General features: G+C 42.1%; 1 long non-coding RNA gene across 2 annotated transcripts in view; it reads left to right on the top strand.

Annotated features, from left to right (window-relative positions):
* LOC103792692 (uncharacterized) overlaps window positions 1-16,955 on the top strand; it is a 415,195-nt gene extending 398,240 nt beyond the window's left edge. For both annotated transcript variants that reach the window (XR_004742179.3, XR_008480897.2), the window contains exon 4: window positions 16,543-16,955. This is a non-coding gene — a long non-coding RNA (uncharacterized LOC103792692). The remainder of the gene's footprint in view (window positions 1-16,542) is intronic.
* The last annotated feature ends 8,637 nt before the right edge of the window (window positions 16,956-25,592 follow it).

The following is a 25,592-nucleotide window of genomic DNA, read 5'->3' as shown; positions in this document are numbered from 1 at the left end:
CTATAAGAACTTAAACAAATTTACAAGAAAAAACAACCCCATCAAAAAGTGGGTGAAGAATATGAGCAGACACTTTTCAAAAGAAGACATTTATGCAGCCAACAAACATATGAAATAAAGCTCATCATAACTGATCATTAGAGAAATGCGAATCAAAACCACAATGAGATACCATCTCACGCCAGTTAAAATGGCAATCATGAAAAGATCTGGAATCAAAAGATGCTGGTCAGGATGCAGAGAAATAGAAACACTTTACTGTTGGTGGGAGTGTAAATTAGTTCAACCTTTGTGGAAGAAAGTGTGGCGATTCCTCAAGGATCTAGAAGCAGAAATATCATTTGACCACGCAATCCCATTACTGGGTATATGCCTAAAGAATTAATGATCATTCTACTATAAAAACACATGTACATATATGTTTATTGAAGCACTATTTACAATAGCAAATACTTGGAACCAACCCAAATGCCCATCAATGATAAACTGCATAAAGAAAATGTGGCATATATACACCGTGGAATACTCTGTGGCCATAAAAAGAATGAGTTCATGTCCTTTGCAGGCACATGGATGAAGCTGGAAACCATCATTCTCAGCAAACTAACACAGGAACGGAAAACCAAACACTCCATGTTCTCACTCATAAGTCAGAGTTGAACGATAAGAACACATGGACACAGGGAGGGGAACATCACACACTGGAGCCTGTAGGGGCATGGGAGGCAAAAGGAGAAAGAACATTAGGTCAAATGCCTAATGCATGTGGGGCTTAAAACCTAGATGACAGGATGATGGGTACAGCAAACCACCATGGCACATGTATACCAATGTAACAAACCTGCATGTACTGCACATGTATCCCAGAACTTAAAGCCTAATAATAATAATCAAAGACTTCCATTGCACGAAGAAACCTAAGATGTTGTTTCTGCTTGGGTGCAATACAATGCACCAATACCCTGTGCACACCACCTATTCATGGTGAGGTGGAGCTCTTCCTCAACCCCTTAAACACTTTCATAACAGAGAAACAGAAATTGTCTAGTTCTTTCTAGTCTTATGAAACACCCTGGATAGTTGAGTTATTATTTCTTAGATTGAACCTCCTTGTAGCTTCTGCTCATTGGTCCTCCTTATTCCTGTTTTACCTCCACAAAGAGACCAATCTCTCATTTTATTTATTCAACCAATATTTATTATGCATATGCCAGATGCCACGCATTGCTCTAGAAGCTGGGGAAGCAGCTGTGAAAAACTAACAAAACCCCATGGGTTCAGGAGACATAGTCTAATGGTGGAAGGGGGTAACAAAACAAGAAACAGGCTGAGGTGGGTGGATCATGGGGTTAAGAAATCGAGAACATCCTGGTCAACATGGTGAAACCCCATCTCTACTAAAAATACAAAAAATTAGCTGGGCATGGTGGCGCGTGCCTGTAATCCCAGCTGCTCAGGAGGCGGAGGCAGGAGAATTGCCTGAGCCCAGGAGGCGGAGGTTGCTGTGAGCTGAGATCGTGCCATTGCACTCCAGCCTGGGTAACAAGAGTGAAACTCCGTTTCAAAAAAAAAACAAATGTAAGAAGATAAAAATTATAATTCTACTGAGAAAAATAGAGAAGGGGGACTGGCAATACTGGGTTCAAGTTTAAAGAATGTGCTGAGAAGATGACATTTGAGTGAAGACTGGGAATAAGAGATTGAACCAGCCCCATAGGCACCTCAGTGAATCCCATATCAGCAGGGGAGCAGCCAGAGCAAAAACTTTGAAGAAAGAATGAGCCTGCCATGTGGGAGGTAGGGCAAGGGGCAGGAAGGGCAGCTAGGGTAGTGTGATCCAGAGGAAGAGGGTGTAGAAGGAGACTCTGGGGAGGAATCTCTGGTGGGATGGGGCAGGTGGGCTGTGCATGTTCTGTGAACCTCTGGCTCTCACCTGGAGTTGGATGGAAGCCGCTGGAGTGCTGTGGAAAAGTAGCATGATGTGACTTATGGCTTAAAAGGAGCACTTTGATGCTTGGGTTTAGAATAGATGTGAATGAAGAAAGTGGATCAGGCAAAGGTCAAGAAAGGAGACATGTTTAGAAGCTACTAGAGGAATCCAGTAACTTGGGAGCAGTGGGATGTTGACAAATTGATGTATTCTAAAGACAGAGCCATCAGAATGTGGAGTTAGACAACGAGAAGAATTAAGGATAACTGTTGGGGTTTTAGACTGAGTTAACGAAAGGATAGAGCCACCTATTAACTCACCTGGTAAGGACTGTGGGTGAAGCAAATTATGGGAAAATAATCAGGAATTTAGTTCTGGGCATGCTAGATGTGAAATCTCTAAACCATCATATTTGATACTTGAAGACAGTGACAATACCTGGAAAAGAATCAACTATAGTCAGTTCTGCTCTAACAGACATATATGGCCCTAAAAAGTGATTGCGCCATAAAAAATCGCACAATAAAATCCACAAGGCTTAAGAAAAAAGTAAGGTTGGGACATAATACTTAAAAACTTTTTTCAGTGATTTGTCAAAAATAAAAGTTCAGTTTCATACATGTTTCATGCTTATAGAATGCATAAATACAATAAATACAGCACTTTGTCCAGAAAAAAAAACAAACAGAAGTTTGCTTGTGGGATCGGGCTTTGGAAGAATTGTACTGTGTGAGTTATTGTGAAGTGGTTGAAGGAGGACTATCTGAAATTAGGTGGAAAGTTGTAGTAGCAGATGTGGATGGCTGTGGTTCATTGTTCTTGGTTCAGCATTGGCACTGAGCATCCCAGTAAAGCCATCATTTGCACCCTGAAATCCTGGGGCATATTTTTCTGCCATTGAGATGAAAGTCCTGCAAGGTATGTATTTAAAGAGATACCTGTTTCATCAAAACTAGGAATGTGATGCAGTGCATATCCTTCTTCTTTAATTAACTTCTGTATTACAGCTGGAAATTATTTCATGGATTTGAAATTAGAGTTTTTGAAACCACTAAACAGCCCCTACTAACATCAAAAGGAGCCATTTTTGGACTTGGCAATTTCCATGCAAGATCTTTGAATGGAGGCACTGCTTGGCATTTTGAGCCAGGACATATAGAAAGTTTAGGGTGTTCAATGAGTGTGTTTTTTGTTCTGCTTTACTTTTTTGTTTTGTTTTAATGCAAAAGCTCACAAACATGAGAGGATTACAGAATGTAAGCAGGAGTTAAACAATGAGAACACATGGACACAGGGAGGGGAAAAACACACACCAGGCCGTATTGGGGGTTCGGGGGAGAGGGGAGGAAGAGCATTAGGACAAATACCTAATGCATGTGGGGCCTAAAACATAGATGACGGGTTGATGGGTGCAGCAAATCACCATGGCACATGTATACCTATGTAACAAACCTGCATGTTCTGCACAGGTATCCTGGAATTTAAAATAAAATAAAAAACACAGGCTTGTGGAATCACACACACCATGAGCCAGAGCGGCTGATAGATGTTGGAGTTCATGCATGTGTGTTCCTATGCAGCTCAGTTCAGCTGCACGCAGTTTCCTGTTTCTCAGGGACAAAACTGAGCATCAGCAAATGCAAAATTCACCTTCTGCCTGAATTGTTCTCTAGAATATGCATTGCACTGGAACAAACACCCAATTTCAGAACAAGTGTTATGGAAGACTTAACTATACAATAGTAACATAGGAAAATCTTTAAATACTAGAAATTTAAACTGTGTAGAAAGCAAACTTAATAGTGTTTTTAATCTCTGATACAAGCTTGTTGTAGAAGAGAGGGATCTGTAGTTTAAAGCCAAACGTAGCTTACGTAGGACGTCAGTCTGTGGTAATAGAGATTAGCGAGAAATCTGCATTAGACATTGCATGGCACAAGAGTTCCAATACCTCTCAGGCTTGAAAAGAACATACCCTGGAACAGAGTCCCGGGCAGCTAAGAAAGCTCCCCTTTCAGACTGGGTGCGGTGGCTCACGCCTGTAATCCCAGCACTTTGGGAGGCCGAGGTGGGTGGATCACGAGGTCAAGAGCTCAAGACCATCTTGGTCAACATGATGAAACCCCGTCTCTACTAAAAATACAAAAAATTATCTGGGCATGGTGGCGCGTGCCTGTAATCCCAGCTACTCAGGAGGCTGAGGCAGGAGAATTGCCTGAACCCAGGAGGCCGAGGTTGCAGTGAGCCGAGATCGCACCATTGCACTCCAGCCTGGGTAACAAGAGCAAAACTCCGTCTCAAAAAAAAGAAAAGAAAAGAAAGCTCCCCTTTCAAAGGCATCTCCCATGGCCTCCTGGCTCAGCAGGGCTGAGGAAGAGGGATTGCTTAGTAATTGCTTGCCCTGCATAGAGCTTTACCTTGACCCTAACTGGGCACATTATCATGGGCCCAGAGGCCCAGCACCTAAATGAAATGTGGCTCAGCTCACAAGGCGTCTGGGACTCGGCAAAGCAGAGTCACATATCAAAATGAAAACTTAGTCCCGTATGTCTTGAAACCCATGATGGTTACTGCTGATATGATACTGCAGGGGAAAATGACTTAGATTTCTATTGGGTAGCTGGATTTTTGGGATCTCTCTGTGCAATTTTCTTTACCATGGTGGGTCTTTGTCACTGTAATGAAAACCGCCTCCAGCTGAAAGGAAAAGAGAGAGGAAGAGAGAGAAACAATAGAAACCTAGAAGCAGAATTTTCCAAATAAATTAAACAACTTTTGAGACATAAGATTTATATTAGAAACACTGATAAAACCTTATCCTTGAAGGTGTGAAGATCTACGCTCTTCAAATGAATGTAAATCGCAGTGTGAGTGCTGCAGGCATCCACTGAGGTCGTGGAGTGTATGAAAAGACATGTCTCAAAAGAGGGACACAAAAGAAAGGGTCACATCTCATCAAGAGTGTTTGCAAAGTCTTGGGGAAATTTGTGCGGCTTTGAATAATAACACCTTTCACTCTTACTTCTTCCTAGATAGCACATAAAATGAAGCAAAAAGAAAAGAATAAACAGAGATGGTTTTGTGCCTGTTCATTTCCATGGGCGAATGTGGATGGCTCAGCATGTGTCAGCCCTGAGTTCTGTGGTTTAGCCAAAGCCCAGGACTCAAAACCAAGAGGTCTGAGACCTACTTTTAACATGACCTTTGCTGGGTTTCCTACCTATAAATATAAAACCATTCACCTTTCAGGGTTCTGCGATAAGATTAGATGGATTGATGCATAGGAAAATATTTCTGAAGTAAGATATGCTGATTGAAGATTATTATGAACATGGGAACAGGGAAGGAGGTTAAATGGGGTAGGAGAGAGGAAAACCGTTTCAGTGAACCCAGTTCCCGTGGAAAATGCGTTTTGCTAGTGGGGAGACTGGGGCGGCAGGGTATGTGAATAACAGAGAAAGACAGTGTGCACATGCTCAACTGCTAGTAAATGCAAGAGGGACAGCCCTTTATTAGGCAGGAGATATGCTGAGTTTCAGGTTTACATTACCAGGAGACTTGGAATAGTTGAAACTCAGCCTAACTAGGGCTGCCAATGGCCTCTAATGAAAATTTCCATTTGGAGAGACTAGATGTTGACTTGGCATGACACCAAACAAGCAGCCTGCTGCAGAATTTTACACCAATTGTATTTCTCCTAATTAAACCCTGTCTGACCTCAGCATTAAGAAACAATTTGTTTCAGGATATAACCAGCACACATAAGCAATTACATTCTGTTTGCCCCATTAGCATTATTTGGCTCCTTTGCTATCCAGGGCTGTACTGCAGCAAAAGCCGCCCATGAGCCAGAGCTATAAAAAGCCTGGAGCGCTCAGAGGCTTTTTCCACCCCCCATATGAAGAACTAAGAATATCATCATATTTCAGCCAAGCCAAAGATTCTGGGAACAGTGTGCTTCTGTGTTTATTATAAGGGAGTGTCTATATATATGTATATATGAATATTTCTTATGAGTTAAAAAAACCCTACTTATAAAAAACCTGAAGAAGCTATAATAATCTAGGTTTATAATAATCTAAGCTTATCTGATATGTTATATTTCATGTTCCTGTTCAGCTCTGCCTCTTATACTTTTACTTTTCTGTAGCTCCTGGACTTGAATTTTGGATTTTTTAAAGGAGCAAACACTGGGTCCTGCAAAGTTTTTGGAGTGAGGGCAAATGTTCTTTTATAAAAGAGGCATCACATCCATATAACCCAGAGACAAATGAGAGAAAGACCTTCAAGCCCGACGGCTCTCCCAGACCCACTGGTAAATCATTTCAGTGGTAGGAGCTCTGGAGCTGGGGCTGAGAGCGGGGCTTTGTCCTCCAGGTCCTGCCACTTTCATCTGCTGTATCGCAAGCTTATCTCCTACCTCTACATCTCTGCGTCTTCTTTTATAAAATGAAACAGATGATACCTGAGGCATTTCTTTGGTGAGGTTACTGTTGAGAAGAGTTGAATCCGAGGCTGTGATTACACTTCTGTGAAAGTCAGAGCACTGACTCGCTATTAGAATGTTCTTTATTCTAACTTCCTTCTGAACCTTTACGTTGCAAACTTCTGTTCTTCCACCATCCTTGATTTGGGAGCTGAAGCGGGTCAGTTGGGAAAGAGGTTGCAATGTATTCCACGTAGGAAGGAGATAGGTGGAAATTAGAAAATGCCTCCATGTAATCTACTGGAGGAAGCAAAAGAGTAAATGTTTGTTCTCAGTTTTATCTAATTTTGACCTCTAGTGCCTTGGAAGAGAAAATTACCATTGGTTTCTCTCCTATAGTTTTTCTACCTATAAAATGGGAATAAACCCATCTCCCTTCTTTTTGTTTCACAGAGGTATGACAGGGTTGAGCCAGGTCGCCAATTCCGGGCTTTAAGCATCTCCCAGTGGCGGTGCTGTTGAATGCAGTGTGATTCCCTTCTGTGTGCTATGGCGAGGTGTGTCCGGATGGGACTGTGACATGCGCTCTTCAGAGCAGAGTTTCTCTCTGTGAATCAAGAGCACCTTCTGTTGGCAGCTAAGTCTCATAAGCCATAGAAATAAAGGTACATTTCAGCATGGAATCAAACTTACAGAAGACTGAGAATAAAGAATCAGTGCCTGTTAACCTTCATAAGCCATGAGGATGAATGTCTGTCCCTTTCTCCTGGCAAGGTCGAAGCTCATTGTCACCATGCAGCCTCATCACAGTGGTCTTTACTAAATCCTTACAAAGGCATGGTGCTGACGGTGCACACCTGCACACACACAGCAGATGTGTGCTCACAAATGCACACATGTAACAGATACACTAATTTTGAGGTATCTGGAATGTAGGGGAATGAGAGCTGTACTTGGAAATGGGAATCCCATATGTGAGTTCCATCTCAGACATTTACTAACCAAGTGGCTTGGGAAAGTCCTTTATTGTCACCTGGTACCAGCCTATACCCATTTAATTTTGCAGATATGACTATGTGCATTTTGTTTTTCCCCTACATATTTCCCATAAGTCAAAGGTACTGACATACCTGCTTGTATTAGTTGGTAGATCAGTGATTCTAAAAATTTAGGACTCCTCTGAAGCATTTATGAAAGTGAAGATTCCCAGATTCCCTTAGAGGTTTTTATAGGTGGCATGGAGTCCAGGAATTTGCATTCTTAAGATGTCATCTGGCCGGGCGTGGTGGCTCACGCCTGTAATCCCAGCACTTTGGGAGGCCGAGGCGGGTGGATCACAAGGTCAAGAGATTGAGACCGTCCAGGTCAACATGGTGAAACCCCGTCTCTACTAAAAATACAAAAAATTAGCTGGGCATGATGGCACATGCCTGTAATCCCAGCTACTCGGGAGGCTGAGGCAGGAGAATTGCCTGAACCCAGGAGGCGGAGGTTGCGGTGAGCCGAGATTGCGCCATTGCACTCCAGCCCGGGTAACAAGAACGAAACTCCGTCTCAAAAAAAAAAAAAAAAGATGTCATCTTAGTTAATTTGGTGTAATCAAGCTCCCTCTAAAATACACTTGATGGACATATAAGGCAAGCAGAACACTGCCCAACACCTAATAAGCATTCAGTATATATTTATTGACTCTGCATAAATGGCGGCCTAGTCTAACCATATCAAGAAACACTACCTGCCCAGTAGCATATACTTGTTGGGGTAACTCTTGATTTAAATTTCAAGGTGTCAGTTTTCTGTTAGGTGGAGAGGGAAGGTGATATTGCTAGAATCAGGGTGGAAAGCCCTGGAACCTCAAAGAAAACCCATGACAAGAAGATCCTCTGACAGGCATTAGGGTGAAGCATCCACTCTGTGATATATATTCCCTGCTCTCTATCTGCTTTATTGGTTCTGGTTCTGACTTCACATTTATAACTGTGATGCTGATCTCTACTCCTTCTTGCTTTTACCATCTACAGCTATAATCGATCTTACTTTTCTTTTTTGTTTCTGCAGTTCCCTGGCCATTCACTTCTTTTTCTAACATCTCATTAATATTGATCTGATTTTGCCATAAACTACTTAGTGACTAGTGAATTAACTAGGTATCTAGATAGAGTTGACAGTAACGTACAGGAAGCTCAGTTAAATATGAATTTCAGATAAACCAGTTATCTTTGTAGTATAAGTATGCCCCAAGCATTGCACAGGACATATTTATTATATTCATCAAGACAATTATTTTTGGTTCAGCTGAAATTTGAGTGTAACTTGATGTCCTCTGTTTTCATTTGCTGGATCTGATATCCCTGCCTCTGGGCAATCTTGCTTTGCACCTCCAGATCTTGTTAACCTCTTATTCCCAGTTCTTCAAGTTAGCTGAACCCACTGGGGACTTATTTTGTCTTATCTTTTAATATCTGTGCCTACTGTAAGTTTTCATCTTTGTACATTTCTTGTCTTTCAATTTGCATATTCCTGCTGCAAGTTGAAATCGGAATTTCTTACTGCCCTTCTGGGTTTTAATCCATGATTTCTTTCTAGCCAGTATTGCCTTGACTGGAGATCCAGATCCATTTCTGGTTTAACACAGTCTCTAAAATATACTAGGGTGCTCTGGTGCAGGTTTCCTCCCTCTGACTTCTAACCATCTCTTAGTTCTAGAAATACACAGAAGGAGGTTAGAAGCAGCATTCTAATTTCAACAGGGGACGGAAGCTGCAGTGGTCCAGCACTTAATAGGATTCTGGCTTAGTGACGGCTGCTCCTAACCAGGTGGGCTCATAAATACACACAGGGATGCCTGTCCTTTAGTTCTGTTTCTTACCTCTTGGAAATCAGGAAAGGAGAACCTAGATGTCAGTGGAAGATCTTTTTCAAAATCTCACAGATGCCTGTTTGTTACTTTTTTATTTTTAATCTTCTGACCCTTGCCATCTACCTTATTTCTTTCATCTCATCACAGCCTCTATCATTTCACATTTTCTTTATTCATTTTGAGTATGTCACATGTATGGGATCTGCATAAGACTTGGTAATTTGTTGTATATTTTCTTGCTGTCAGAGACTATTCTGTTTTTAAATAATAATAGTAGCCAATATTTATTTGGTATATTCTACATGCAACCACCATGCCAAGCATTATATTAGCTACATGACTGCATTCTGGTCTTGTAACACTCTTATCTTCGAGGTACAGCAAAACAAAGGCAGATGCATAAAAGTTAAATTATTTGTGCCAATTGACATAATTTGGTGAAGTATGAACCCAGCTCTGACTGATGTCACAGTTCTGCTTTTAACATGATTATGTACTTCCTCCCACGTGACATACACACGATTCTGAGAGAAGCTATATTCTTTCATAGTTGAGATTATAAAAACAACAACTGTAGTCTGGGTTTGGAAATGCAAACTGGAGAAACTCACAGTGAGGTCTTCCCTTCCTTGATTTCTGCCATGAACCTTTCCCTGTTGTACTTTTTTGACCCTGTGATCTTGGCCTAGCACCATTCCTGTAATCCGCCACTCATACTTACACCTGGGATGGTATCAACTGCTGTCCCAGTTATTGCTGGATTATTTTTTATTAGGTATAACTGAAATAAGCCCCCTTCCAAAAACAAGGATTTCTCTTCAGTTATGGGGCTTATAAAATTCTTGAGGATCAGATCGAAATTTGGAGCAGTGAACCTGCTGAGACAGCTCACTTAAGTCTGGAATATTTGAGACGTAATGGGATTTTGTTGTAGTTCTACCAAAGTGAAAAACAAAACAAAACTTTCCCCTTTTTCATGAGCACTACTTCTGGAAGAGATTGACCCTAGATCTACCCTGATGGGACGCGTGATAAGGGTGGGGATGGGCTAGAATTCCATTTACCAAATTACTGTCCTAGCCCAAATGCATTTGCACTTGCCCTGTCTCTGCTCAGTGGGTTATCCTACTTCCAAAAATCTGTGTGATTTGTTGACTTTGCTTGAATCAAGGAAGGGTAGGGAATGTCTAAAGTCACAGGGGTATTTTATTTTACTATTAATTTCTCAGTGAAAAATGCTGCTATAATCTTGTATGCTGGAAAATAATGCTGAAACATCTTGCATAATATCCAGGGAGTATTTTTATGTTTGGGGTTCTCATGGTTTTAAAGCGGAGGGACTTATTACTCTCAAGGGATAGTGCAGCATGTACTTTTAAAATGCCCTTTAGGACTTGCCTTTCTGGGTAGCTCCAGATTTAGATGTCAAAGCCCAGCATTAAGAGCATGTGTGATTTGTAAAAACCAAGTTGCAGAAAGCTTTTAGGAAGCAATAGTGTTTGCTTATTAAACACACACACATGAGTACATATGCACACACACACATTCTCTCTCTGTCTTAAGATGTGGCTATAGCCATGCATCCCTTTTAGTGTTACTCTGTGAGAAACTCACCCCAACTCACCACGAGGACGGGTCTGTGATTTGAAAACAAAGTTTCTAATGGCTTGTCTGGCATTTGAACTCAAGATCCATTTGCTTGAAATTGCCAGGATGTCCAGATTTCCGTGATTAGATCCTCCCTGGTGAAACAGCAGAAGGTGAAAGCCAGGCTTTGAGGGATGCATGGAAAGATCCATCACTTCTTAAGTGCTGTGATCCTCATCCAGACATCTTAACTTTTTTTCTAGTTCTTTGTGGACATTGCTCTTGGGAGATGAGGAACTAGACAGGAGTTCACCTGGGAAAAGTCATGATCCAATTAGGTAATTTTAAGAAATAGGCCAGGTGCAGTGGCTCATGCCTATAATCCCAGCACTTTGGGAGGCCGAGGTGGGTGGATTACTTGAGGTCAGGAGTTCGAGATCAGCCTGACCAACATGACGAAAGCCCGTCTCTACTAAAAATATAAAAATTACCTGGGCATGGTGGTGGACACCTGTAATCCAACTGCTTGGTAGGGGCCGAGGCAGGAGAATCACTCAAACCCGGGAGGTCGAAGTTGCAGTGAGCCGATATCACACCATTGCACTCCAGCCTGAGCAACAGGGAGAGACTCCATCTCAAAAAAAGAAGAAGAAGAAGAAATAAATATACCCAGTTAGGATCTGAGGAGGAAGAGTTTTGTGTAAAAACCACAGGGTGGGACCTGACACTTGGTAATTGAAGGAGGCAGAAAAACATATTGGTTAAGGGCACTGGCTCTGGGCACATGCTGTCTGGATTTGAATTATGGTTCTACCACTTACTATATATACAACTAGACTTCACGCAAAAGGCCTCTGTGGCCTTTAAAATAAGGATATTTGTATTACCCATGTAGTGGTTGGTGCCAGGACTGGATGAGATAATCATGTAAAGTGCTCAGCATAGAACCTGGGACATGCTAAGTGATGAAAATGATGGTGATACTATTAGTTTTCTATTGCTGTGTAAGAAACTACCTCAAATGTGGCAGCTTAAAGCAACATGAATTTATTATTCACAGTTCTAGGGGTCACACATCTGGCATGGCTCACCTAGGTTCTTGGCTCTGGGACTCACAAGGCCAAAATCAAGGTTTTGGCTAGGCTGAGTTTTTATCTGGAGGCTCTCGGGAAGAATGTGCTTCTTTGCTTATTCAGGCTGTTGGCCAACTTTATCCCCTGTGGCCACAGGACTGACATCTTTGTTTCCTTACCTGCCATGAGCTTCCATCAGCTCAAAGCCACTGCATCCCACTGCAGGTCCTTGATGAGTGTTTGACTAAATAACCAGAATAACTGAATTACCCATACACCACACACACTGACTCAGTGGAAGAAGGAGCTTGGAGTCCATCTTCAAGTAAGCAATAGTGTACTGTGTTCCACCTACCTTGTGCTTTGAGTTTATTTGACTTCCTCATCAGCTAGTAGCCAGAGAAAATGCTCTCATTGCAAAGTACACACCCGTTTGGGTCAGGTCCACCCAGATCATCTCTGAATCTCAAGGTCAACTCACCTGGGCTTTAACTACATCTTCAAAACCTCTTCCCAGCAGATCCTTGACTAGTGTCTGCTGCCTGCTCACAGTAGCAGGCAGAATAACCAGAGGACAGGAATCTCGGAGGAGGGCTTCTGTAGAATTCTGCCTGCTACTGTGAGGAGGAGGGGGAGGACCCAAGCCTTTGACTAGTCTTTCCATGTAGGAAGATAAGACTAGAGTTAAGTTGGGAGGCAGACAGTGGAAACTGCCTAATTGTTCTGCAGCAGAAAGCAGAATTCATTTCTTTGCTCCAGAAAAGGCAGGAAAGAGCTGTAAAATGGGAACTAGAGAGAGGGGAGAGAGGAGATAAGAGCTTAGCCACATGGCAGGGAAATTGAGCAGCTGGACTTTTTTTGCTTATCTTCTCAGATGTCCCCATAGCGCCGAATGTGAATAACTTTCTGTGAAAATTAGGGAAACTTGAACTCCAGGGCTGAATAGATGCGCCCTGAAGAGAAAAGCTTGAGATTATCCATACAGCACACACACCGACTCAGTGGAAGAAGGAGCTTGGAGCCAGAGGTGGTCCTGGGAGTTTGAGGAATTTTAAAGTGGGCATTGTGCCACGCATAAATTTAGAGTAAGAGTTGGTGGCAACCTTCCCTATCTTAAAAGGGACAGTAGTTGCAAAATAATAATTTCGCTTACATATAAAACATAGACTGTTACAGCATCCCTAGAAGTCATCTGGCCTAGGCCCCTGTGGTCTGGGACTGGGTAATGCAGGTACTTCTTCCTCCATTTAACAGTTTCCTCGTCATCCACTCACCTGCTCAGTCATTCAACATAAAGCTGATTCATACAAGGCATTCTTTTGGGTATTGAGGATTTGAGGGGCTAACAAAGTTGCCGGCCTCCTGGAGCATAAGCTCCAGGATACAGGCAATTTATAAATAAATAAATACAAAACAATCTAATTTAGATTAGTTATAATTGCTAAAAAAGAAGAAGCAGAAAGAAAAAGTAGGGTAAGGAAGACAGGCTGATGACACATCCTACTTTAGATGGAGTTAGAGAAAGTGTCACTCAGAAGTGACAATGGAACCACTCCTACCTGAAGAGTAGATGGAGAGGTTAGCTGTGGCGGAGCGCACAGGGAGTCCTGGAGGAGGGTGAGCAGGAGGGGAGCTCCAGACAATTCTGGGACTTGTATTATTTCCCTTCTTGCTAGGTCTGTTTTGAAATTGCCTAGGTAAATGCTTCAAGGACTCTTAATTATGAATAAAAACATATTCTAAATAGGTACGTAGAAAAAAAGACTTACAACTGCTGTGATTTCCAAGTATGGCCAGCATTGCCTGGGGGACCAGAGCGGGCAGTGTCTGAGGCGTCTGCAGTGTTCTGAAAGGCTCTCACCTAAATTGTTTGGAGCCTGAGTTTAGACCCCTTCCCTAATATTGTCCAAAGGGAATTGATTGTATCAGTCAAGTCTAACCATTCCTTGACCCTGGCCATGCCTTTCTTCCCCTACTGTTTCAGAACATAGAGTAGGTTTTCTTCACGTAAATGAAATTGTAGACCACAATGTGCCTGTGAATGCTGGATTAGCCTGAAATGCTAGAACAAACAAAAGTGAGACAAATGTGAAGATCTGTGTCCATTTCTCAGCAGCATGTATCAATTTCATCCTGGTTAGAGAAAGTATCCAGAGGGTAAAGCGCCATGTTTATTTGGAAAGCATTGAAGGACATGAAACGTTCTTTCTAGAGGGGGGTAAATCAAGGCAAATATGGCACTTAGCATAGTTCCAATCTTAGATTCAAACTCCTCCCAGGGGCCAGGCACAGTGGCTCATACCTGTAATCCCAGGACTTTGGGAGGCCGAGACAGGGGGATCACAATGTCAAGAAATAGAGACCATCCTGGCCAACATGGTGAAACCCTGTCTCTACTAAAAATACAAAAAAAAAATAGCTGGGCGTGGTGGTGGGCACCTGTAGTCCCAGCAACTTGAGAGGCTGAGGCAGGAGAATCGCTTTAACAAGGTGGGTGGTGGTGGTGGTGGTGGGTTGTGGGGGGGACGCAGTTACAGTGAGCTGAGATCGTGCCACGGCACTCCAGCCTGGTAACAGAGTGAGACTCCATTTAAAAAACAAAAAACAAACAAGCAAACAAACAAAAAACCACCTCCCTGGATTCTGAGTTTTGCGAGGAGAGGGTTACAACCATTACGTCCCCAGCACACAGCGCAGTCCTGGCAATTAGAAGCACTTAATGCATACTTTTGGAATGCATGAATGGTGAACAAGCATAAAATGGGTACTTGTTTCCGTGGAGGAGCTACTTTTGCGAGAATAGGAGTAAATACTGTCTACTGCTCCAAAGGAGACACTGAAACGATGCTCATGCTGGCAGTAGATAGAACTCAGGTCCTGGAAGGGAGAATCCTACAGTAATTCCGACTGTTAAGAAACGACACCATTGCCTTAAAAGAAGGAGGACTTCTAGGTGCGGAGAGCATTCAAAGAAAGGGTGCTCCCGCTCTTTGCCCCCGTCAAACAATTGTGTAACAAGGGACATTCCTCCACAGAATAGGGAGTTTTTCAGGAGCTATTTAGGACCACTTTAACTGTAAGAGCCCCTGATTCTAAACGTTGGAGGTGGGCAGTATGCATTCTGGGAAGAGGGAAATTCCCCAAGGTGTGGGCTGGAGCTATTACCATTGTGGAGTTGACAAGAGATTCTAATTAAGTGAGGATAGATCATGCAGCCTTCGGACACCCATGTAATTCATGCTCCCCTCATTCCTGTCCTGAATCCCTTGCTTGATAGCACTCCCTTGACATGATTTCTGTTCTTGAGGTCCCAAAGTATGGCCCTAAAATGAGAATGTGCCAGAATGTGGTGATTAGCCCTGGGTGGAATCTACTGGCCCACTGAAGGACAGCAGGCATTTCCTCTCCCTCTTCCTGGTCGTGGCCTGTGAAGGAAGAACTAATGAAATGAGTTTGGGGGCAGATGAATACCCCTGAGGTGTGCTGCCCCTGTCCTTTCCCTTAGACCATTTGCCTTTAACTCTCTCTTGAGCAACTGTTCGGTAAAGTTAATAGCTGCAAGCTCTTCAGGGGAAGGTTTGTTAAAATCATGTCCGAGAAAATAAATATAATGAATGAACAATCTCTGGAGAAAGCCTTGACATTTAAAAAAAATGTAAATTAGTCTCACAAGGATCCGCTATGAAATAGGCAAAGTGCATTAGTACAAATGAGATATTTTTACAGCCATTAGAGGAGCCCTCTCCTGGGGACCACACCTGAACTCTTAAAGGCTGAACCAAAAACCAGTTGTGTACCCAGGAATCTAGCGAGACAGATTTGAATGTATTCCACTAATAACTCTCCTCACCCCATGCCTGCATTTCAGTGCACGGTTCCCCTGTTGCTCAATGAGCTTTGATACAAGGATGCTGGAGCATGGCTTTGAACTCCTCTGAACCCAATTATACCCAGCCATTTGGAAGTGCCATGGTGGGATGATGGCAGAACAGTGCTCTCTGAACTAGCACACAGAGAGTTCACGAAGGAGCTGACTGTGGTGCGTGGCAGCCAATTCATACATAGAAGTGGGCTGCCAGTGGCACTGCCGCCTGCCAGCCTAAAGCGAGCATGGAGAATATAAAAGGGAAATTCAATTAGTTAACCAAAAACGGATGGAGCAAAGTGAAGGGGCAGCTGGTGGCAGCTTCCAGGCTTTGATTTGCAAGAGAGATGTCTTGCTCCAGCACGGCTCCTTGCACTGGGTGAATGTGTCAAAGGAGAGTGCGCCCTCGCAGTGAGGGGGAGGCACTTCCACTCCCCAAAGTAATTCCCTGCTCTTCAGTCATAATGGAAGTCCCTTCTCCAGGTGGGAATCCCAGGCTTTTTCTCTCCAAATCAGCTTGGGACCAATTAAGACAGCCCCAATAGGAAAAAGAGGGACCAGCGAGCAGGCTATTGCTCTCTCCCCATAGGGTGGGAGGTTGACGCAGTTTCTCATCACACAACGTGTATGGTACTCAGGATTGAAAAAAAAAAAGAAGGCTTTTGTGACCAGGCGCTAAGGAAAGGAGCTGTATTTTATTTCTATCATAAATCTGTTTTGTTTTATGGCCTGGCCATAAAACCTTAAAATGACATTTTAAATCCGGACTCTCTAACATGGATCCATTTTTGTGGATTGCAGCCAACGTGACCTGCAGGCCCCTGCAGTGGGGTTGCCATTCACACTTGTCATCTTTAAAGTTTGGAGAGGTCATGAAGTGAGGAGCTAGAATGGTTAATTTCTCAACTTTGCTGGAGGTAAGAAATCACCAAACCTTTAAAATGCAGCAATCCCTTTTGTTAGTTTCCTTGACTTTTCAAACAATGGGTTGGCCAATGGTTCTCCTTAGGCATCCAGAATATGTTACTACAGGAAGTTTCCGGGTTTCGATGGCGTGAGATGAACAGGTAGGTGAATTGACCCCTCCCAGCATCTGGCAGGACAGAGGTACTGTTGCTTGAGGATTTTTGCATCTGACATGGTGGGGTGGTGGGCCCTGCCTGAGCCCGCCCCTGGGTAGCGTGGGAGCCAGGGATTAAATAAATACCCGTGGCCGGGTGGGGTGGCTCATGCCTATAATTCCAGCACTTTCGGAGGCCAAAGCAAGCGGATCACCTAAGGTCTGGAGTTTGAGACCAGCCTGGTCAATATAGTGAAACCCCTTCTCTACTAAAAATACCAAAAAAAAAAAAAAAAAAAAAGCCGGGCATGGTGATGCGTGCCTGTAGTCCCAGCTACTCTGAGGCTGAGACAGGAGAATCGCTTGAACCCAGGAGACAGAGGTTGCAGTGAGCTGAGATTGCACCACTGCACTCCAGCCTGGCAATAAAGTGACACTCTGTCTCAAAAAAAAAAAAAAAAAAAGTCCCCACCTCTGCCATGCTCTGTCATCTCAGAGAGGGGGTCCCCCTAGCCCACACCTCTCCATCACCCCCTGTTTGTTGGGACCACCCTGCTGTCTGGCCTCTGTGCTCTGCCTCTCACCTATTAGTTTTGTCAACCTTCTTCTTTCTAATTTTGTGTGATACCAACAGAAAACTCCTTCGTATTTGAGCTTCGGGAGGACAGAGGTACCCATCCCTCCAGGAGCCACCAGAACCTTGCTAAGTCTTGGGCAAATAAGCCTTTCTCCTCTTCTTTTTGGCCTTTTATCCTCCTCCACTCCGAGTCCAAGCTTTCCTTAATAGATCTAAACTCCCCAAATCACAGCCTGAGTGGGAGATTTTCTTGTGGGTACTTTCAATCTCTGTTCTTAGCCTTTCGATAAGAAGTTGTTAACTACCTTTGTCGTTCAGAAGGCCTAGGCTCAGAACACAGAGGTTTTGGTACAGCAGTGGAAAAAATACCTCTGATTTATTTCTGCCTGGGTTAAAATAAAACACAAATGAATATATGGAGTGGCATTTTCTGCCACATCGAAGTCCACGTTCCTCAAGAACATGGATCACAGCAAACATCTTAGGTGATTCCTCCCCCTCCCTCCCAATATGTGAGAAGCAGCCTCATGCTTTTACTTTTCTGGTGGCTCTCATGTGTTTCCTGTAAGATGATGAAAACCTTCCTTTCATCCAGTCTGCTTCTGGCCCTCTCTTCCTCTTTGTGCTCTGGATAAGCTTCCTAATTGGGCTCCCTACCTGTGGTCTTTCTCCATTTTAGTGTATCATGTAATAACGGTATTCGTTCCTCTGTGTGCCAGGAACTGGGCTAAACACTTTGCACAAATTATCTCAGTGTGCCTTTACTAGAGCCGGAGGGCTAGAGATTGTTATTGCGCAGGCATCTATCGATTTTCTTTAACGCTCTTGAATTTGCAGGGGTGTTAGTTTGCCTGTTGCATAAAGTCCAGATGCCATGGCCTGACTCGAACCAACCTTCTGGATTTATCTAATAGTTACTGCTCCTAAAACTGAGCCAGCTGGATGGCATGGACTTCTCTGAAGATACCATCTTTTTTTTTTTTTTTTTTAATACTTTTACTGTTTTTAATCCTTCATTCTTGTGTTCTGTCTCCCCTTCTCCCCTTTCTCTTGAATGATTTTACCTTCCATGTACTCCTCACCTGCGGAAATCCTACTTGCTTACCAAATAGCAGTTTCCTCTTTTTTCTTACCAATAGCATCCTGACTTTGTTTGTGGTAGAAATGGGCCTCACTAAAAATATCCCCATCTTTGAAATCTCTTGTCTCCTGGGTTAGTCACATCATCCAGATCAGACCAATACAACAGATGCAAGAGCTCCCTGGGAGCTTCTGGGAAAATTGGCTTTCCTGATATAAGCACTGCTCCTTTTTCCTGGATGTTTCCTTATTCTTTCTGTCTGGAATGTGGCTGCTGTGCCTGGACGTGGAGCCGCCATCTTGCAGCCTAGAGGATGAAGGGCACATGCCCCGGACAGTGTTGTAGGAAGCAAAATGGAGCCCGTGTGTTTGGTGACTTCTTTGAGTGGCAGTACCTGCTCTGACCTGCATATTTCCAGGCTTTTCACTTCCTAGAAAAATAATCTAATTCCTGATGTGGCTAAATCATGGCAATCACATTTCTACTCAGATGGCTGTAATCCTGACACACCATCCTTCAAGGCTAAATTCCAATGCTGCATAATGTACGAAGACAACCACTCTCCTCGAAGTCATCATCCTCTCTAACGTGGAACAGGGAAGGAACCTCTTAATCTCTTCTGCTGCAACTTTTCTCACGAACGTTTATATTAAACAGTTTTTTTTTTTGTTTTGTTTTGTTTTTTTTGCTCCACAGCCAGAGTGATACTTTTTAAATATTTACAAGATCTTGACATTCCCAGTTAGGAACCCAGTCCTCCAATGACATCCCATAATCATGCTTAAAGTAAAACCCAACATCTCTCCATCTATGACAAGACCCTGCATAAACTGATCTTGCTTATATCCTCCCCTGCCCCTCTCTTACAGTTCCTTGAGTAATCCAAATATATTCCAACACCAGATTCCTGGTATGTGTTTCCCTTTTCAGATATTGGAACCCCCACTCCCTCAATTCCTTCAGGCCTCTACTTAAATTGCAATCCACAGAGTCTTCCTCGATTATTTCTTCTAAAAGACCATATGAATCTTCACTCTTTCTGCTCATACAATATTGTTTCATAGCACTTAACACTACCTCTGTTTACATTATATTTTATTATTTATTTACGTATTGATTAACCATTTTTCTCATTAGAATGTGAGCTTCATGAATCAGGGATTCTGGCTGCATTATTTACCACAATATCTCTGGCATTTAGAATAGTTCTAACACACAGTAGGTGGGCAATACAAAATTGAGAAATAAATAGCTGGAGGGAAGGAAGGAAACAGGGAAGAAGGGAAGGAAGATTGCAGATCTTGGCTAGGGATTTAAAATAGTCAGTGTTCCTTAAGTGAGAGAAAATGAAGGACTGATTTAGGAACTGCAATTCCTCTGAGAATGTTTTCCTAAGAAGAAGTGACAATTACTTGAGATAACATCTCCCTGGATTCCTCCTTACATCAGAAGATGGTAAAATCACTAAAGCGTGTTCTGTCCACACCTTGCTCCGACAGTTGCTAGAGGGAGTGGTGTTAATGTTGCCACAGCAACGGTACATCTTATGTCAAAGCTCCAACTTGCATTAGATGTGGTAGCTGGTTTAAAAGTTTTCTTGGGGATTCAAAAATGTATGTTGCTTTCTGATTTTCTTAACTAGTTCCTTATTGTTAATCACAAACTCCATGTACAGTGCTGAAACTGCTTTTGAACCCTGTCGCTTTGAGAGAAGACCAAAGAGCACGCTGCCATTTGCATGCAACTGTGCTGCACGTGTAAATGCTATCATATCAGATTGGGAAGACAAGCTTTGTAACATACTAAATAGAAAATGACAGTGTATATCCTTGCGACACCTGTTTCTCACCAAGGCTCACACAGCCCAACAGCTGTGCTCCGACTCCACTCTCTTGCCCCTGCTTGCTGTGGTCTGGATACACGGAATATCTTTCTGTTATCTAACACACCATATTGCATCCCTCTGTGGGGTCTTTGAACTTTCTGTTTTCTCTGCCCAGATACACCCAGACATTTTCTTAGCTAACTTCTTTCCTTTTTCATTGCTGTGCTCAAATAACACTTACTCATGGGTCTTCCCTGGCAACCCACACTAAAATGTTTGAAAATCTCAACTCTTGCCTTCTCATACGCTTTTACTTTCTATTCATGATCATTTTTATCTTTCCTTATAATACTGTGCACTACCTGCCACTATTCTTACATGTATTTGCTTACTAGTCTTGATGAGAATGTACACTGGACATGGGAGGGACAACTTTGTTTTGTCAACTATGTATGAATAATATAGAGATTCTATAACCATTTATTTACCCATTTAACAGTGGGTGGACATTTGGGTTTTAGCCAGGTTGGGGTTCTATTACAAAACTGCTAATGACATTTACGTACAGGTCTTCGTGTGTATTTATGTTTTCATTTCTCTTGGGTAAATACCCAGGAGTGAAATTGCTCTGTCATATGGTAAAGATATTTACATTTATGAAAAACTGTCAAACTGTTTCCCCAAATTCTTCTACCATTTTGCATTCCCACCAGCAACATGTGAAAGTTCAGGTCGTTCCACATCTTCATCAGTCCTCGGAATTTCACTCATTAACTTAACCATTCTAATGAGTTAAAGCATTATTTCATTGAGGTCGAAATTTGCATTGCCTTGATCACTAACGATGTTAAACATCTTTTTGTGTACTTATTATTTGTATATATTCTTTGACGAAATAATCTGTACATATGCTTTACCCATTTTTATTGAGTTGTCTTTTTCTCAGTGTTTATTAAGACTCAATGTAAGAACAATCACACAGAAAACATTTCTGTGCATTTTATAAGATGGTTGCTGCAATTACATTCCTTGTGTTATTCAAACATAGATCCTTGTACAAGGAAAATTTTTCTCTCCTAAATACGGAGTATGGGGTTTTCAATTATGAAATGGGAATTGCATTCTTATCATATTGCCAATTTTTCTTTGAACAATGGGAGTTAGTTCAGTGCTGAATTTAATGCTTAATCATAGAAATTATGTTATTTTAGGTTTTTCATATACATGTTCACTTCCTGACATGCTTCTCTGTTTTTCTATTAAGTCCTCATGTTTTTATTATGTATCTGCTTTTAATTCAAGCAGCTTCACATTTCTTTTTAAAGTAGATCACATATATCTCAGTTTCTGCACATTTGAGTGTGGATAATGATGCTTCCGATCCAACTCTCAGGGATGCTGGAAATTTCATTAGTGCCCTGGCATTATTCAGACATTTTTAGTTTTCTTGGATTCGTTTAATCCAGAATGGCCTTCCTATAAAACATGGCTACTGAAGTAATTATTTTAGTGCATTTTTCCAAATATTTTTTATCTTGAAGATGCACAAGTATTTATACTGAGAGCATCATTCTCATTTAGTAGTTTTATGCTATTTTATAAAAATGCGGCATAATTTTCTGAAACAGAATACATAAAGTTGTTCTTTTTTGAACTCATATCTACCTTTCCCTGTGTTTTTTGATGTCAGGAGCCACATTTTATACACGTCAGTGCTCTTCATAATCCCCAAAGAGCTCCCTATGCATAGCTAAATCAATGTCGCTTAAATAAGTGCTAGATAAAGGAATGGCAGAATTTTAAATTTGTGTACATCATTCATTTATTTATTTAGACAGGCATCCATCTCTTCTAGGGCAGACATACGTGAATTGCTTTTGGGGACCTGAAGAGGGACAGAGGACTGGAAGTTACAGCAATAATGTTTTCCAAATGTAGTTTTGTCTATAGAAATATCATGTCCACTTAGTGATCAAGCAAATGAAATTAAGAGAATGAAAATGATGAGGAAACGGAGTGGCCTGGCAGGGAGGCCATTGCTGGTTGAGAGCTGTGGAGGATGGTGAGCTCAAGAAACAGAACTCTCCATTTGGAAGGGCTCTGGAGTCTGCAGCTGTACTGAGCTCTCCTGGAGTTGAATATCAAGGGTTAATTTGCCATAATAAAATCAGCATGAACACTGCCAAAGAGGCCTGAGCAGACCCTCAAGTAAGTAATTAATTCTGGCTGCTTTCCGCTCTCTAGCTTTCATCATCCTTAATGTTATCTAATTGTAAAATTATTCTTCAAACCTTCCTAGTATAAAGGAAGAAAATGCCCAGATCTAGCCTGCTTTTCTTGAGGGCATGGGTGCCTCCTGCATCTTGGTGGAAGTACCCAAGATGCTACTAATTAAGGATGTGTGAACACTTGAAAACTTTTGATCAACTTTCATAAAATAGCCTACAAAGGAGTTCTAGAAAAGCTTTTCCTATGTGCACCGAGCTTTCCTTTGGTGGGAAGCACAGGTTTTCTCTGCGGCTTCTCTGACCTTGAGACCCTCACAGTGACTCTGTGGGATTCTGAGATAGGGATGCACCTCTATTAGTCTGTTGCTGCATTGCTATAAAGAGCTACCTGAGCCTGGGTAATGTATAAAGCAGAGACTGGATAATTCGAAATCAACTCATGGTTCTACAGGCTGTACAGGAAGCATGGCTGGGGAGGCCTCAGGAAACTTATAATCATGGTGGAAAGAGGACGGGAATCAGGCACATCTTACATGGCTGGAGAAGGAGGAAGAGAGAGTGGGGGAAGGTGCTACTCATTTTTAAACACCCAGATCTTGTGAGGACTCACTCTCATGAGAGGAGCAAGGGGGAAATCTGCCCCCATGATCTAGTCACCTCCTACTAGGCCCCTCTCCCAACATTGGGGATCACAATTTCATATGAGACTTGGGCAGACACACAAATCCAAACCCTATCAGCCCTTTAAAGGCAAGTAGGAGCAGAGCAGAGAGAAGTTCCTGGCCTGGCCCCTAGTTACTGCTGCTACTGGGGATGATACTGAGGAAAAGGTTGGGGACCATCCCACCTCACAGTCTGCTGAGCCTCCAAATGCCAAGAGTTTTAATTCACGGCAATGCAGCCAGATAAACTGAATTTTTCTTCTTTAAAGGACACGTATATCCCGTATGTCTTTCTCCTTAAGGCAACAAGGTTTTGCAGGCAAAGTCATTCCTTGATCCACAGCCATGACAAGGGAAACCAAGCTCTTTTCCACTGTGATTACCTGCCCAGGCTTCAGGTCTTGGGGTCACTAGGTAGCCTTAGCAACCTAAGTGCAATGCACTATTAAAATAATGACTATTTCTCCAGTCCAGTTAAAAAATAGAAGGAACAGCCTTGGATGGCATCCTGGTCAGGGGGGAAATATCTCATGTGTCTCTGGGGTGAGATATAAAACGGAGGGCTTGACCTCTTTTGGCCATTAAAGACCTTCAAGTCCTCTCCTGTCTCTTTTGTTTCCTACAAGAGTAGTGGTAGTATTAATTTCGTGACTGGCTAAATTCTAACTGGGGTAATTATACTGTCACCCTGTAGTCCCCTGGAGATTCAGTTAGAAAAGTTACTCTTTGATCATGCTCTTAAATCCTACTGTGCTAGGCTTTGTAATGTGGCAGGTGAAGAATGGCTATTGGATTCCACATGCCTCCCTCTGTGGGTGAGTGATACTAATTCTATGTATGTGTTAGGCTGAGTGCTTGGGGATCCTTCTGTGGGGAGCTGCTGCAGTTAGCATGAGCTCTTATTAGTTGACTGTCAAAAAATGAACCTGTTGTTCTGGGATATGTTCCTTAGAAAATGTTAATCAAAGCTCCAGACAATTAGCAAAACAATGGAGAAGACTGCTAGAGGTTTGAATTTCATGATTCATGTGTTGGTATGCACGTATACATATATATGTACACACACACAGAGCTAAAAATGAGTTCCTTTACACATATAACATGTTTCATCATAAATATCCTGGGAAGCCTATTGGGTCATAGTTGGTTACTTTTACATAGCATCTCCCAGGCTGACACGACCAGTGACATGGGGGTCTTAGTGGAGCTACCTAGGCTGGGTACCTTTCAAGTGGTTTCGATTTAGAGCCAGAAATTATGACTGAAGATGCCTTAAAATTATTGTAAGAGAATCATGGAAACAGTAATTATAGACTTCAGTGAAACTCCTCAAATGCTGAATTATTAAACTCATAAGAAACAACCTAAATACAGAGAGTGTGAACAGCTTAAGGGCTTCATGTGTCCTGAGTGCTTAAATCAAATGTACAGCTGAATAAGGAGCCATAGAAGTAACTTCATGCTTAGAACACGACGCAACTATGAAGGTAATTTCAGGGGCAAACCTAAACATATGAATGCTTGTATTTTTTTAGTCTCTTCCTCTGTGTCTCCTCTTGCCTCATATTTATTTTGGCAACTAAATTCAAATAAATATGTTTACAGTTTTTATAAACCTATGTGGAAAAGGGATTGTTAAGAAGGGATTGTTTTAAAAATCAGAGTATATGGCAAAAAATGATAACGTAGAGCTCCATTTGTGATCATGGAAAGATGCTAAATACGAAATCCAGTTACAAAATCCTGATCTATATAATTCCTAATTTATATAATTTATATGATCATACACATTTGTGAAAATATGTATTTCTGAGTGCATGTGGTGCAAGAAGTCATTCTGGACATTTATACCAAATCTAACAGTGATTGCCTCTCAGTGGTTTCAATTTTATCTTTTTTTAGTTTTGGTGAACCTTGTTAAGTTATATTTTATAATTAATGTCAAATTAATTATAAAGGGTCCCTGAAAATTAATTAAAAATAAGACCATAGGAAAAATATAATCCTAACCACGAGGTACCCAAGTACAACAGCTTAGGAAAGAAGCATTTACTTTATAGGATTCTGTCAACTATCTGTTGTAAAAGTCAATGCAGCAGAACCGTTTATTTAAAATACAGTATTTTGTTGGTTAGGGGGGGAAAGCGCTGCTGAAAAAATTGCTGTGAGCTGATACCTGTCACATAAATTTAAATTCTGAGATTTCAAGCAGAAATTTTTGCAAAAACCTCTAACTTGATGTATCATTTGATGACTAAGAGACCGATGTCCCTGCCACAGGAGACCTGTGTGTTGCTGTGGCTGCTGGTGATAAGCCCTCCTTGAAGTCAGGGGGTCTTAGAAGGACCTGGGAGGGCCAGGGCAGAGTCTTTGCAGAATCTGCAGCGGCCTTTTGGGCCCCAGGGTGTTTGGGGACCC

The sequence above is a fragment of the Callithrix jacchus genome, chromosome 4, assembly GCF_049354715.1.
Source record: "Callithrix jacchus isolate 240 chromosome 4, calJac240_pri, whole genome shotgun sequence".
In the NCBI taxonomy this organism is placed as follows: domain Eukaryota; kingdom Metazoa; phylum Chordata; class Mammalia; order Primates; family Cebidae; genus Callithrix; species Callithrix jacchus.
Note: the sequence above shows the minus strand (reverse complement) of the source record. Positions and strands in the feature narration are given on the sequence as shown.